The sequence below is a fragment of the Schistocerca serialis genome, chromosome 7 (genome assembly GCF_023864345.2).
Source record: "Schistocerca serialis cubense isolate TAMUIC-IGC-003099 chromosome 7, iqSchSeri2.2, whole genome shotgun sequence".
NCBI classification, from domain to species: domain Eukaryota; kingdom Metazoa; phylum Arthropoda; class Insecta; order Orthoptera; family Acrididae; genus Schistocerca; species Schistocerca serialis.
Genome location: NC_064644.1, coordinates 304298485 through 304311934, shown reverse-complemented (window position 1 = coordinate 304311934; position 13450 = coordinate 304298485). Strand labels below are relative to the sequence as shown.

Genomic DNA, 13450 nt, shown 5'->3' with positions numbered 1-13450 from the left:
CGTACAACTGCTACTAACGGAAACAAAAGTATCAACCTTGTGATATATTTTGCTTATTTTCACTCAGAATGTTGTGCGAAAAAGTTTTCTAGTGCAACTCATCATTTAGGAACAAAAGTATGGATTGCACAAAAGGAGCAGTAAGAATAATACATAGTGTTCACCCACGTACACAATGTAGGTTCTCCTTCAGCTAGGCCCTTTAGCCGGGCCATCACAATACGTGCCTTCGTTAATGAAATTCGTCGAAATTCGTCGTAAATAATTTAGTAGAACAGTGTTGTACGTACTTGCAACATTAGAGGGCAAAATTATATTTATTGGCCATTCTGAAAGCAGTCAGTGGCCCAGAATGGAGTCCGTTATGGAGCAACAAAAATTTTTGAACATTTGTCCAATAACATCAAATTTCTGACAGGTCCCGAAGGAATTTGTAAATCTAATTAAAATTATATCTCTTGGACAACTCCTTCTAATCCACTGATGAATTTTTATTTAAAAACTTGAACCCCGTACAAAAAGGGTAGTTTCATGAATAGGACTAAAAGTAACAATGTGTTCACTATTTCCAACGCTAATCATGCACATATATCCTGTAAACTGATTTGTTACATCTCACTCCGATAAAAGCGTCGTTTAAATTATCTATGGAACATGTAAGTAACTAATTAACTAACTGTAGCATACCAAATGTGGATCAAATTGAAATTAAGCAGGTTGACATAATACTTTGATTCATGACTTTATTTTTCCCGAAAAAGAAGTTCGTCGAATTGTGTTCTTTCAAGTCATAGTGCTGGTCTCTTCAAAATTATATTCACATCAGACAAATCTTTCTTGGTACTGAATACTACACGGCCAGTCTTAGAGTTTCGTTTGAAATTTTAATCTCTATTGTGGATGTTGTGGCAGGTGAACCAGCGTGTGAGGACATAATTATATAGTTTCCTTCTGATATCTTAAATTACAACTAAAATTCAATCCATTTGTTTGTTTTTCCAAAAGTCAGACTTTAAACGAATGAAGTTCTTCCGTTGCGTTTTGGCTATCTATTCGTGGTAATTCAATGGTTTCATTAGAGAAATATCCCATGTCGAATGACAGAGGCTGTTTTTGTAAGGAAATTATTTCTTCATAACCAAATTATTTAGTTGCTGCCACAGCTCATGACGAGTTTTAGCTGCATTTCTTAACTAGGTTTCAGGCATGGTTGCATCCACCAAAACAGCGGACACAAAAAAAAATTAACAACGGTGGTTTCATAAATGAAGTCCTCCTCGGATAACATTATGAATGAGTTCGATAGTCCAGCAGTTACTATTTTATCTGCAATGACATGATAAAATATACGATATTACCGATTGCAGTTCAATAGCCAATGGGATGACACAGATGCAACGTATTAAGAAGCGTGTTATTTAGGGTTAATGGAGCCCAGAATTTCCAGTCACCTAGTTCGAGAAACACTGTGTTTCCAAATTTGAGAGGTAGACCTGTTGCCCGCATTTTATCCTACACCCGTCATTTGAATTATCACCTATGAGATAACTGAAATCAGTTTATGCAACACACTCCAGATACCATTCTTCTCCGAAACCTGCGGAGCCACACGGGAAATGTCCAGCATGTCAGAAATGGTGCAACAGGACACTTTACATCCATAATAATGTAGGAACGAGCGATTTTCGAACATACGTTTGTGTAGACGTTTTCCTTGTTTTGGTGAACAATTTGCAACACGCGAAACATCCATACCAGAGACTCGTACCTCACTAAGAATGGAAGAAATATTATCAAATGGTTCAAATATCTCTGAGCACTATGGGACTTAACTTCTGAGGTCATCAGTCCGCTAGAACTTAGAACTACTGAAACGTAACTAACCTAAGAACATCACACACATCATTGCCCGAGACAGGATTCGAAACTGCGACCGAAGTGGTCGCGCGGTGCCAGACTGTAGCGCCTAGAACCACTCAGACACACCGAGTAATATTATTCAAACATTTACCTTCTGCTCACTGTGCTCCGAATGTCATGGATGAACACGTGGAACTTTCGTTCACAAGATTACAGTTTTTTGAATACATTTTAATTCGTATGGCCACAAATACCGCAATAACACAAATACGGCAATAAGACACGAGCATAGAACGTGCTACACTGTTCTATAATCGTCTGAATTAAGCCGTTTAAGCCCATAACACTGTAATTGCAGTTACCTACCGGATAATCTGTCCTGAAACTTGGAGTGACCTGCACATTTATCAAATCGCTTTTAACTCTTCGTTAATACTCTTTTTTGATCTTTTTTTCCGTCAGAACGGTAAGGAGAAATTTATTTTGTTACTTGGCATTTTTAAGTTATGGATACATCTTTAAATTATGTAACTATGACGACCTACATTAGTGTGTACATGACAACAAGAGCGATTCAGCTCAACGCATTATGACGACGTGTAATGCCTGGTGGCTGATACACACTAGATAAAGTAACAGTTTTTATTGATTTGTAGATGGCTCGTCAATGTGCTGAAGCATTTCTTTTTTTCTGAGTCATCTGTCTTCTCATTGGTTTGACGCGGCCCATCACGAATTCCTCTCATGTGCCAACCTCTTCATCTGAGAGTAACATTTGCCACCTATGTCCTGAATTATTTGCTGGATGTATCCCAATCTCATTCTTTCTCTACAGCTTTAGCCCTCTACAGCTCCCTCTAGTACCTAGAAGTCATACGATGATGTCTTAACAGATGTCATGTCATCCTGTCCCTACTTCTGGTCAGTGTTTACCACATATTCCTGTCCTCTCCGATTCTGCGAAGAACTCCTCATACCGATCCTTATCTGTCCTACTACGAGTAATAGTCAACATTCGTCTTTTGCACCACATCTCAAATGCTGCGATTCTATTCTGATTCGGTTGTACCAAAGTCCACGTTTCACTGCCATATGATGCTGTGCTCCAAACGTACATTCTCGTAAATTTCTTCCTCAAATAAAGGCCTCTGTTTGAATACTGGTAGACTTTTCTTGGCCAGGAACGCCCATTTTGCCGGTGATAGTCTGCTTTTGAAGTCCTCCTTACTCCGTCCGTCATTGGTTATATTGCAGCCTAGGTAGCAGAAATCCTACAGCGTGACCATATTAAGTTTCTCACTGTTCTCATTTCTGGTATTTCTCATTACTTTCGTCTTTCTTCGTTTTATTCTTAATCCACATTCTGTACTCATTAGACTGTTCATTCCATTCAGCAGACAGTATAATTCCTCTTCATTTTCACTCAGGACAGAAATGTCATCAGCGAATCGTATCATTGCTTTTACGTTGAATTTTGATTCCACTCCGAAACCTTTCTTCTGTTTCCATCATTGCTCCTTCGATATCCACATTCAATTGCGTCGCTGTCTCACACCCTTATTAATCCGAGCACTTCGTTCTTGGTCATCCACACGTTCTTGGTCATCCACACTTATTATTCGGTCTTGGCTCTTGTACATATTGCTTATTATCCGCCTAATCCTATAGCTTACATCTATTTCACTCAGAATTCCGAATATATAGCACCATTTAATATTGTCGAATGCTTTTCTTTAGCCTTGCTTCCATTATCAACCGCAACGTCAGAATTGCCTCTCTGGTACTTTTAAATTTCCAGAGCCAAACTGATCGTCATCTAACACATCCTCAGTACTCTTTTCTATTCTTCTGTAGAATATTCTTGTCAGAAAAATGGATGCATGATGTGAAAAGCTGATTGTGCGATAATTCTCGCACTTGTCAGCTCTTGTATTCTTCAGAATTGTGTGGATGATATTTTTCCGAAAGTTGGATAGTATATTGCCAAACTCGTACATTTTAAACACCAACATGAATAGTTGTTGTGTGGCCACTTCCGCTAAGGATTTTAGAAATTCCGATGAAATTTTATTTATCCCTCCTGCCTTATTTGGTCTCAAGTTCTCCAAAGTTCTCTTAAATTCTGTTTGTAATACTGGATTCCCTACCTGTTCTAAATCGACTCGTGTTTCGCCTCCTATCACATCATACAAATCTTCCCCATCATAAAGGCTTTCAATGTATTCTTTCTACCTATCCACTGTCTCCTCTGCATTGAATAGCAGAATTCTCGTTGCATTCTTAATGTTATCATCCGTGCTTTTAATGTCACCGAAGGTTGTTTTTACTTCCCTTTATTCTCAGTCTTCCAGACAATCATTTCTTTTTCGATGTCTTAACATTTGTCATGCAACCATTTCGTCTTAACCTCACTGCACTTCTTATTTCTTTCATTCCTCAGTGACTTGTTTATCTGTATTCCAGAATTTCCCTAAACATTTTTCCACTTAATGCTTTCATGGATTATCTAAAGTATCTCTTCTGTTACCCACGGTTTCTTCGCAGTTACTTTCTTTGTACCTATGCTTTGATTTCAAACCTTTGTGCTTGCCCTTTTTATATTTGTCAATTGCTCTTCAACTGTACTGCCTACTGAGCTTTTCTTTATTGTTGTATCTTCAGGCGTATCTTGTTATTCCTTAGTACTTCAGTATCCCACTGTTTTAGGTATTTATTCTTCGTGACTAATCTCTTCAGCCTACTCTTCATCAGTGCTACATTGTGATCTGATTCTGTATATGCTCCTGGGTGTGTTTTACAGTCCCGTAGCTGATTTCGGAATCTGTCTGACCATGTTGTAATCTAACTGAAATCTTTCCGTATCGCCCGGCCTGTTCATGTTGTAATCTAAATGAAATGTTTCCACATCACCCGTCCTTTTTCAAGTACATCTCGTCCTCTTGTAGTTCTTGAACAGAGTATTCGCTATCACTAGGTGAAATATATTACGGAGTTCTAGAAGTCTTTCTCCTTTCACATTCCATATCCCAAGCCCATACTCCTCTGTAATCTTTTCTTCTACTCCTTCCCCTACAACTGCACTCCAGTCCCCCGTGATTATTAGATTTTCATCTCCGTTTACGTACTGTATTACCCTTTCAATATCGTCGTATACTTTCTCTATCTCTTCATCTTCAGCTTGCGACGTCGGCATCTATGTCGGAACTTACATTGTCGGTGTTTGTTTGCTGTCGATTCTGTTGAGAATAATCTTATCACTAAACTATTCGCAGTATCAACACACTCTCAGTATTAACTTCCTGTTCGTAGCGAATCGTACTTCCTTTTTACCATTTTCTGCTGCCGTTGATGTGAACCCTGTACTCATCTGACCAGAAATCCTTGTCTTCTTTCCATTTCACTTCGCTGACCCCTACTATATTTAGATTGATCCTTTGCATTTCCTTTTTCAGATTTTATGGCTTTTGGCTTTACTATCACGTTCAAGCTTCTGACATTTCACGCCCCGTCTCATAGAAAGTTATCTTTTCGTTAATTACTCAATCTTTTTCTCATGGTCACTTCTCTCTTGGCAGTCCCCTCCCGGAGATACGAATGGGGGTCTATTCCGGAATCTTTTGCCAATGGAGAGATCATCGAGACACTTTTTAATTACAGGCAACATGTCATTTGAATACACATTGTGTCTTTATGTCATGGTTCCCATTACCTTCTGTATCATTATGCTGTTGATCATCGCTGATTCTTCCACCTTCAGGGACAGTTTGCCATCCCAAGAACAAGAGAGTACCCTGAACCTGTGTCCACTCCCCCGCTCTCTTTAACAAGTTGGGAGAATATGGGTGACTTCTTGGTTAGACAAGTTTGAATGCAGGTTGTTGAAGGAAGGTGGAGCAGTGAGAGAGAGGGACGGGTGACGAACGATGAACGTGCCATTACGGAAACTGATTGACGGTCTCTCGTCCAAATAGGTGACTGCTTTTATGGGACAATGATAGTAGGAATTGGTTGGCGCCACGCTGTTGCGCGCGATGGAGTCTCTGGAGTTGGGAAAGAGTGTCTGCTGATGTGGACGTCTTCATCGCCTTGCTTTCTCTGGTAAACGCCCTTACTGCCTTATGTTTCTGTAAGGTACTTCTGTTTTGTGTTTTAGCACATGTACTCCAGTGCTGCACTTGGGTCCGTTGGGCTGTTTTGCCCGCTGTGCTCCGTCACTCCGTACTCGAGCGACTAAATTCATTCCCCTACCCTCCCCCCGCACCCCCCCCCCCCCCCGCTCTTTCTCGGTGTGAATTCCCCTTATGGATGATATATCTGAGTTGCAATTTGTTCAAAATTTTGGTGATGTTTGCCACTATTGCCTCGGTCTGAAATTAATTTGGTTATAATATGTTCTAGGGCATGCCAAAATCCCTGTATGTAAACACAATCTCAAATCTGTTGGACCACTTCGATCGGGCTGTTCGGGGCGTGGATCCTGAAACGGGAGGCGTCATGGAGCACTGAAAGCAGACGGCCCTATGATCTTCCATCGTGACATACGTCATGGCAGTGAAGTAGTGTAGAGTTGCCAGTCGGTTGTACACAATCAGTGCAGTAAGACCGGTCGATATGGTGCCATGGCAGCGTGACAGGGAGCTTCTGACATGACCTTGACCATATCATAAATGAAGCTGCCCTATTTGCTGGGGTACCATCATTGGCTAACCACCTGATCTCTAATGAATGGTGTACCGCTTGTAGTCACGTGATACAAGATTATTTGTCATACAAAGAAACTAATCTACGGCGACGCGAGACGACTGTTACACCCTTTTTATACTTGATATCAAATGCTAGAGCAATAGGTGCTTCCATGAATGTAGGTCCCAACCAGTTTCCAAGCGGATATTGTTTTGCAGATTTTGAGACGTGTACCTCTCAAATGGTGTCAGGACACAGCAGCACATAAAGCTGCACTGCAACGAGTTGAAACAGTATAGAAACCAGACAGCAGCTGACTGGAAGCATGTAGTGTGGTCCGACGAGTCACTATTATGTCTCTCATCAAATGATGCAAGGCGTCAAGTGACCGACGACCCAGTGAGGTGCAGCTGTTCAACCTGCAGGATGTAGAAGTTATAGTTCAGGCTTGAGGTGATTCTGTGATATTTTGTGCGTGTTTCTCGTACCGCTGTTTCGTCCCCACTAATTAAAATTACCGTGAACATGAATCACGTATTTCATTTCAATATTCCTGGGGAACAAGTGTTGCACACACATAGGCACTTTATGATGAGTTTGCCATGAAGCTATCCGTTTTCCAAGAAGACAACAGGCCTGTACGTACCTACTTTCAACAATACTCGGGCAAGACATTGATGGGTCCTGATCCTAAGCCCATAACCATAGATAATGTCGTGGATTACCTGTAATGAAGCGTAGCAAGCTGACAGCACTACCGTGTCTAATCTTTCGTGAATTCTTTCAGCTGAATATGGCATTTGTCAAGCAACTTTCATTCTGTTACTGGCCGAGTGGAAACCACTATGAAGGACAGAGGCAGGGCTCCATTCGGTTCTAGCAGGGTGTCTAGTTCGGTGGTTAATTATTTTAACGGTATTATTTACAATAAACTGAAATTAACAACGTTGAAAATTAGTGATTGTACCGTGGAATGCAGTCGATTGGCTCAACAATTGTTTGATACTTTCCACTGTGTCTACTGAACAGAGCAACGCTTTACGGTTCTGTAAACATTCCATATTCCCAAATCACAGCTGGATCAGAAAAGTGCTAGTCTGATACGTAACTGGTCCGCGTTTTCAGAATACGTAGCACCAACAGTTGACCAACCGCTGAGAAGCCCAACTGAGCTGCGCCGAACCTACCACCTATGTTGAACGTCAACGTGAAAAATCTACTCACAGACGGGAAGTGGCAGCATTATCAGTGGAGGGCACACTTTTGATCCAAGGGTGGAAGCATTTCCCAAACAGCTAAGTTTGTAGAACGGTTCGCGTGCGGCCTTGGTGAAAATGTACCGAGCTTGGACAAATGAGACTAGCCACAAACGGCGTCGAGGCAACTGTGGTGCATTACGGTGGTTGGAGATGCCTGTGGAGATGCGTATTGGCCAATACATGGGGCAAGTGTTGTGCAACTGACAAGCAATATGAGCCAAGAGGCCGCCAACAGTATCTACTGAAAGACCATTCAGCGAACGTTACTGCAAACGCGGCTTGGCATCAGGCGCCTGGTTCATGCTCCTAAGGTGGACGTCACTTGTCTGTGACAAAGACTGGAATTAGCACGCCAGTACTGCATCTGGACATCTGGACTGGCGAGAGTTGGCCTTTTCAGATAAATCACTTTTTTTTCTCCATCCGACAGATGGGCGCTGGCATGCATGGCGTTAACGTCTGAGAGCAAACACTCCGAAGGATTCAGGCCGGAGGAAGGAGCGTTATGGTCCGGGGAATGTTTTCTTCGCATTTCCTTAGTGATCTCGTCATTCTGGAATCGGCTGAATCGGCTGAAGTCCCAACACTTAAAATTCAACAACATTAAAATATTTAAAATTCCAAAGTCCTTACATGAATGTGTTCTTTGAACTAGGCTGAATGCCTTAAGAGCAAAACAGCTCAAACAACAAGAACAAATAAAAAAAGTCAGTACACCCAAGGTTGTTCAAATGTTCGAGGGTCGGCCTGGAATTCAGACACTAACGCTCGCGTAGGTGAGACAGTCAGTCGCGCCAACCACTCACGATCCGACGACAACCCAACCGACCGACAGTCAACGGACCCACCGACAAGATAACTTCCACTTCACCCGACCAGGGCGCAACAGGGAGTTCAACGGAACAACGTAGAAGATATTAGCGCCCACAACCAATCATACATGGAGCTGTCAAACTGCACACATTGCTGGACAGCAGTAACACGAAGAGGAAACTACACCGCCTGAAATCTACGTCAGCGGCCTGAACAGGTACCCGGAACGTTAACGGCAACAAGGCAGAAGATTCCGCTGGTGCACTTCAATTCGAATAACCAAATACAGTGAAACTCCACCGGAGGGTGCCTAGAATTTTCCAACTTGAAACCCATGTTGTTGCTTGGGGGAATATCCCAATAGCCGACAACGAACTCCAAACGACACAATGTGAACAGTCTCGACTTGATGGTAGATTAGATCAAAACTTTCGTGTCCTGGGTCGGTGAGCCACGGACCTCATAGCAATGGGAACAGCCCACACACTCCGACACCGCGTAAAGACAGTCAGCGGCCCCGGCCAAACGAAGTCCCGTGGAGAATTCCCCGCTGCTCAGCGCCAACCGACCGACTGCCAGGACCGGAAACGACGAAAGGACCAAATATACGTCTGCCGATGAGACGACCATCCGAACGACCATCCATCTGTCCTCCCGCTCCAAACTCCCTTCGTCGGACAGTTCATGTGTGTCGCCCACGGTCGGCGAACACTGGCTGTCAGCGCATCACCTGCGCTCCGTCCCCGATTTCACAGCTGCTGCGTCCCGGCTGCACTACTGGCCTTTCCCGAACTGACTGCCAGACACACGTCGACCCGGAAATTCGGTCGCTCCAGAGATGCTACGACAGTGCACTTACAGATACGCGCTGCTTCTTCCGCTCACAGATAAGTAGAGCCTTAAGTTAGTGACGTCAGTAAATGGAATAAGAAAACGAGGTGGCAGTACCATAATAGAAGATGACAAACAATAAATGGGATAAACGCGAGCCGTGTACGGCTCACTATCCAAATCAAAACTTTCGTGTCCAGGGTCGGTGAGCCACAGGCCTCATAGCAATGGGAACAGCCCCACACACTCCGACACCGCGTAGAGATAAAATGTAGGAAGTTTGCTTTCCCCTTCATTCGTGTGGAAAGATTACCTTCTAGGTGATTCACCAATCGTTTGTTCAGCTACTACCAAAATGAAAGTGCCCGCATCATGAAGCTGATGACCAACGAAAAGTATGATAACTCAAAGTATAAGCTTCAATAACGTCCACACTTTCCAGAGACGAGCAATGGAAAATATGTTTCCTCTCTGTAAGAAAGAGGAAAAGGAGAGACATCTACAGAAAGATAACCCTGGACAAAGATAGAACGACTGAACGAACATTGTTCAAGCGAGTCTGCCCGAAAGAAATTTATGAAACTCTTCATATAGAAATTTGAAATATGAGGATCAGGCACACATTGGGAAACTTGTGATATTACATTTTACTGCTTAAATTCTTGATCATTTATCGAACCTCGCATCACAGTATGCAGTGATTTTGCTACAACATCTTTTTCTGAAAATGTAGCAATGTTATATTGTTCACTACGTTTCGTCGCAATCAATCATATTTGGGCTGTTCTTATTTTGTTCCTTCTGTTTCCTCCGTGGTGCACCAAATCACTGTACAGTGCATCCATGTTATCAGTTTTCTTTCCTATCCCATTAACTTATTGGGCGAGGAAACGTAAAGGAATATCTGTCAGCCTATGTACTGGCCTCAGTTTCTCTGATTATTTTCTCATGATCCCTACGCGAGATATCCATAGGCGCATGAGATGTTACTATCTCTGTCTGGATCACGTTGCCATCTTTCTGCAAGTAAATCAGTAATCAAAGCTAATAGACTCCTTTGGCTGAGCGAACCGACGCAGCTCGTAAGCAAAGGAAGTTCTTCTTCACAGCGATCGCGCCTGACCACACCTCTATGCAGGATGTTACAAAAAGGTAGGGCCAAACTTTCAGGAAACATCCCTCACACACAAATAAAGAAAAGATGTTACGTGGACATGTGTCCGGAAACGCTTAATTTCCATGTTAGAGCTCATTTTAGTTTCGTCAGTATGTACTGTACTTCCTCGATTCACCGCCAGTTGGCCCAATTGAAGGAAGGTAATGTTGACTTCGGTGCTTGTGTTGACATGCGACTCATTTCTCTACAGTACTAGCATCAAGCACATCAGTACGTAGCATCAACAGGTTGGTGTTCATCACGAACGTGGTTTTGCAGTCAGTGCAATGTTTACCAATGCGGAGTTGGCAGACGCCCATTTGATGTATGGATTATCACGGGGCAATAGCCGTGGCGCGGTACGTTTGTATCGAGACAGATTTCCAGAACGAAGGTGGCCCGACAGGAAGACGTTCGAAGCAATTGATCGGCGTCTTAGGGAACACGGAATATTCCAGCCTATGACTCGCGACTGGGGAAGACCTAGAACGACGAGGACACCTGCAATGGACGAGGCAATTCTTCGTGCAGTTGACGATAACCCTAATGTCAGCTCAGAGAAGTTGCTGCTGTACAAGGTAACGTTGACCACGTCACTGTATGGAGAATGCTACGGGAGAAACAGTTGTTTCCGTACCATGTACAGCGTGTGCAGGCACTATCAGCAGCTGGTTGGCCTCCACGGGTACACTTCTGCGAATGGTTCATCCGACATTGTGTCAATCCTCATTTCAGTGGAAATGTTCTCTTTACGGATGAGGCTTCATTCCAACGTGATCAAATTGTAAATTTTCACAGTCAACATGTGTGGGCTGACGAGAATCCGCACGCAATTGTGCAATCACGTCATCAACACAGATTTTCTGTGAACGTTTGGGCAGGCATTGGTGATGTCTTGATTGGGCCTCATGTTCTTCCACCTACGCTCAATGGAGCACGTTATCATGATTTTCATACGGGATACTCTACCTGTGCTGCTAGAACATGTGCCTTTACAAGTACGAAACAACATGTGGATCATGCACGATGGAGTTCCTGCACATTTCAGTCGAAGTGTTCGTACCCTTCTGAACAACAGCTTCGGTGACCGATGGATTGGTAGAGGCCGACCAATTCCATGGCCTCCACGCTCTCCTAACCTCTACCCTCTTGACTTTCATTCATGGGGGCATTTGGAAGCTCTTGTCTACGCAACCCCGGTACCAAATGTAGAGGCTCTTCGTGCTCGTATTGTGGACGGCTGTGATACAATACGCCATTCTCCAGGGCTGCATCAGCGCATCAGGGATTCCATGCGACGGAGGGTGGATGCATGTATCCTCGCTAACGGAGGACATTTTGAACATTTCCTGTAAAAAAGTGTTTAAAGTCACGCTGGTACATTCTGTTGCTGTGTGTTTCCATTCCATGATTAATGTGATTTGAAGAGAAGTAATAAAATGAGCTCTAACATGGAAAGTAAGCGTTTCCGGACACATGTCCAGATAACATATTTTCTTTCTTTGTGTGTGAGGAATGTTTCCTGAAAGTTTGGCCGTACCTATTTGTAACACCCTGTATACCCGAAGACACGGAGGAGGAGGAGGAGATTAGTGTTTAACGTCCCGTCGACAACGAGGTCATTAGAGACGGAGCGCAAGCTCGGGTGAGGGAAGGATGGGGAAGGAAATCGGCCGTGCCCTTTCAAAGGAACCATCCCGGCATTTGCCTGTAGCGATTTAGGAAAATCACGGAAAACCTAAATCAGGATGGCAGGAGACGGGATTGAACCGTCGTCCTCCCGAATGCGAGTCCAGTGTGCTAACCACTGCGCCATCTCGCTCGGTGGCCCGAAGACACGGAAAATTGTTATTTAGACAGGTTCACTGCGCTGTAGCGGTCGAACTGCGGGCAATGAATAGTATAAATGGTTTAGACAAATTACCTTCTATTCGTTTATCCGTTATTACGCGACCCAAGGATAACTGTTAACACCAAGATGCGTGAACACAATTATCTCTAATAAGCGTAGTAAAATGCTCAAATGCTTGATATTCGGAATTATGTAATTTTAGTTCAGTCTGGATGTCCCTTGAATAACAAAACTGGTGATGTAAGTCTCTAGGCTTTCGTAGCCGTAGTCACTAAAGATAAATTCTTTTGGGTTGATAGGCGGCGTCATATTTCTTTCTAAAGTAATAGACGTTTCTACCGCTCTACTGCGATCTTCCTCAGGATGTTTCGGTGTACTATTGCTAGAAAACTGTCAGAGACCAGTATGGCCTTCTCTTATTAAGGATAGTTTTCCCGCGTTTGTGCTGGAGAAGTGGGGGTATTAAAAATGGTTCAAATGGCTCTGAACACTATGGGACTTAACTTCTGAGGTCATCAGTCCCCTAGCACTTAGAACTACTTAAACCTAACTAATCTAAGGACATGCCACACATTCATGCCCGAGGCAGGACTCGAACATGCGACCGTAGCGGTCTCGCGGTTCCAGACTGTAGTGCCTATAACGGCCACTCCGGCCGGCGTGAAGGTATCGGTTAAAATTCTTGTGGCTACCATTGGTAGGCCATCCTCATTGGCTAACAGTCCCGCGCTGATGCAGAAGAAGGGGCGTCATTGGCTAAACTCTTACGGATAATATTGGTAATCATCATTGGATAGAAAGGCATTATTCCACACTTATGCTGGAGAAGGGTTATTGGTTGACATTCCTCCTCTGGCTGTTGGTTGGCCGTCATCATTGGCTAGATGTGAAACGGACAGAGCAAGAGAGGGGGAATGTTTACCCAAGATATTATTGTCCGCTGTGGTGAGTTGTAGCGCGTTGTTTACATTCCTAGCAAAATGCGGCCGCTTATGA

At 43.5% G+C, this 13450-nt stretch overlaps 1 non-coding gene across 1 annotated transcript; it reads right to left on the bottom strand.

The window, feature by feature from the left end:
- Positions 1–12351: 12351 nt before the first annotated feature.
- Positions 12352–12424, bottom strand: Trnaa-cgc (transfer RNA alanine (anticodon CGC)). Its single transcript has one exon. It is a non-coding gene; the product is annotated as a tRNA-Ala (tRNA).
- Between the last annotated feature and the right edge of the window lie 1026 nt (positions 12425–13450).